Raw genomic sequence first — 2858 nt, forward strand, 5'->3', positions numbered from 1 at the left:
TATTTTCAAATTAAATAATAAATAAATATAAACATGAAGATATATAATGAAAATGAAAAGAAGATTACACTTTTTAATTTTATTTATATATTAAATATCAAATTATTTTATCATTTTAAAAGATATTAGGTTATTTAATTTATATTATTTTCAAATACATTATTAGTAAATAAACACAATAAATTTAACTAACCATGGAGTTATGAACTTGTACCTAGCTTGGTGGTACACCAGCCCTTCCACTCAGCCAAAGTCAATGGTTCAATCCTCCAGCCCCTTAAGAATGCAAAGCCATTGGGCCCATAAGGAGCTCATACCAAACCCAATCTACACCCTTTTATGCCCAAGCCAAAAACCATTAGAAATGTGAAATGGGATAACCATATTGGGTTGGAAGGTTTATGTAAAAACAGTTGATGAGAAATGAAACTTGAAGAAAATCTCAACTATCCAGATGAAAATACATGAGTAGAGTAGGAGTGCACAAAAACCACCTCGCAAAACATAAAATCAAGCTCCCGAGATAACTTGTATTACAACTAGTACCAAAAAGGAACAAAAACACTTTCCAAAAAGTTTTACCACGATCAAGGTTCATAACGGTTGGCCTCCCGCGACTCCCATGGAGCTTTTCTCTCCTTTGCCATATCACTTTTGATCGCCCGTTGAATTCGTTTCACGATAAAGAAGTACTGTCGTAAAGTAAATGCAAAAAAAGTCAAGTAAATTGACAACTAATTCCTACACAATTCCTGCACAAATCTGCCAAGTTTAGAAGCTTACTTGGAAGGCTAAAATAAAAGGAATGAGTAACTTTCCTCTCTCGTTTGGGTTCGGCCCGTCAATCAACTTCTTGTCAACCAAAATACCCATGCTTCCATTTGACACAGCATCTGTGATTGTTTTGACTAAATTGGGGATCCAAGCAGTTCCATTTGGCAGAATCTGCAACTCAAGTCACAACCAATCCTCCCAATAGTACCAATAGAAAAGCCAATGCAAATAAAGAATCACGGGAAAAGAAAATGAAACAACTATAAATGTTGTGAGGCTAAAATACAAACCTTTTCATCACTTTCATTCTTATGACATCTCCCACTATTCTCAACCAGAACAACAGGAATGCCAGAATCCTAAAGAATGACAACATGGACATAAAAATTAGAGAGAACAATATTCACACAACTGGTCAAGTAATCAATTTACAAATTTGAAAGCATTAACAAGAATAAACTAATACCGAATAAGTAGCAATAGCAGGACAAATGAGAAAAGGACAATGAATATTGGACAACAGTACAAGTAGATAAAAGCAGCAATAGTAGCTAACACAATATACCGCTGTATTTACACTAGAGTCCATATAATGAAAATCACAATTATATTACTAACATCATATGGCAATAATAAACTCTTTACTAGTAAGAGGAGCAGTGCAAGTAACTGATATAACCTACTAGATATGGAATGCTTCTAACTCCTTTCCTAATTCAATGTTTGTTCTTGGAAAATACCAAGGCTATGTTTGTTTCCAAGAAAGTACTAAGGAAAGAAAGAAAAAATGTTAAAGAAAATAATTTTCTTATATTTGGATTACTATGGGAAAAAATAAAAAATAAAAAATAATAATAATTGATATAATAAAACTATTTATAAACTCGTGCCTTTTCAAATTATTTAAGTTTTATATAGAAGAGGAAAAATAAATTAAAAGAATTTAAAGAACCATGTAAAAATAATTTATTAACTTTTAATCTATTTTTTATTTTTTTCCTTCACATTTTCTTCTTTCTTCTTTCTTTTTTCTTTTTTCTTTTTTTTTTTTTTTTTTTTTGGCTTGTATTTTTCTTCAAATTTTTTAGAACCAAACACACAAAAGAAAAGAAAAAAAATATTAAGGAAAATTATATTCTTTTGAATAATAAAGAAAAAAAAAGTAAGGAAAAGAAAGACAAAAATGAATAAAATTTTTCCACCCTATTTTCCTTCCAAAAAGTTGAGGAAAGTTTGAGGAAAGTGCATTTCTTAACAATTTAATTTTCTTTCCTCAACTTTTCCATGGACAACCAAACAAAAGAAAGTTTTTATATCTTTTCCTCACTTTTTTCTTTGCTTGTTTTTCCCACAAACTTTCCAAGAAACAAAAATAGCCCAAAGTTCTATATCTATATATATATATATATATATATATATATATATATATACATATGTGTGTGTGTGTGCACACATGCATGAAAAAGTTAAGGGTAATAAAATTAAATTATTAAGTAGTTGTTTGGAAACATTTCCCATTTTTGTTTTCAAAAATATTAAATAGTAGTAACTTTTATATGATATTTAGTAACTCTTCTATAAAAAGTATAGATTTAAATTATATCTTTAGAAATTAATTTTAGAAGTTTTTAAATTTGAGGTAGTAAAAATTTTTTAATACTTCAATTTTGTAAAACACTTTTTAGAAGTCATTATCTTTTTAAATTAAGTCTTAAGAGAGTTCTTGCATTTAATATAGAAGTTACTATTATTTTCTGTTTTAAAAAACTAAAAACAAGAAATATATCCAAGTGACACCTAAGGAATACACTTTCCCTGTCTTGTTTTAAGGAAAAATAGAAAGGAAAATCTGAAGGGTGCCTCCAAGCAGATAAAGTAGTAAAATGAAGTACTACATAAATTGAATTTCTATACATCATCAAAAATAAATTAAATAAATGTGCCTTGAATAGAACCCCTAAATTCCCCGTTTTTCATTAGGTTCACTAACTACACTCACCACACTATCCATCTTCCCATGGAGAATAAGAGAAAATAATAGAAGAGAATTATGAATAGACTTGAAATAACATAGAAACAAGAAG

The 2858-nt window shown here is 28.9% G+C and overlaps 1 long non-coding RNA gene across 1 annotated transcript; it reads right to left on the reverse strand.

The window, feature by feature from the left end:
• Positions 1–367: 367 nt before the first annotated feature.
• Positions 368–1159, reverse strand: LOC117904393. The gene is made up of 3 exons (XR_004649582.1): positions 1065–1159; positions 784–945; positions 368–692 (listed from the first exon to the last, which is right to left on the reverse strand). It is a non-coding gene; the product is annotated as an uncharacterized LOC117904393 (long non-coding RNA).
• Between the last annotated feature and the right edge of the window lie 1699 nt (positions 1160–2858).

Source organism: Vitis riparia, chromosome 2 (assembly GCF_004353265.1).
Source record: "Vitis riparia cultivar Riparia Gloire de Montpellier isolate 1030 chromosome 2, EGFV_Vit.rip_1.0, whole genome shotgun sequence".
Taxonomy (NCBI): Eukaryota; Viridiplantae; Streptophyta; class Magnoliopsida; order Vitales; family Vitaceae; genus Vitis; species Vitis riparia.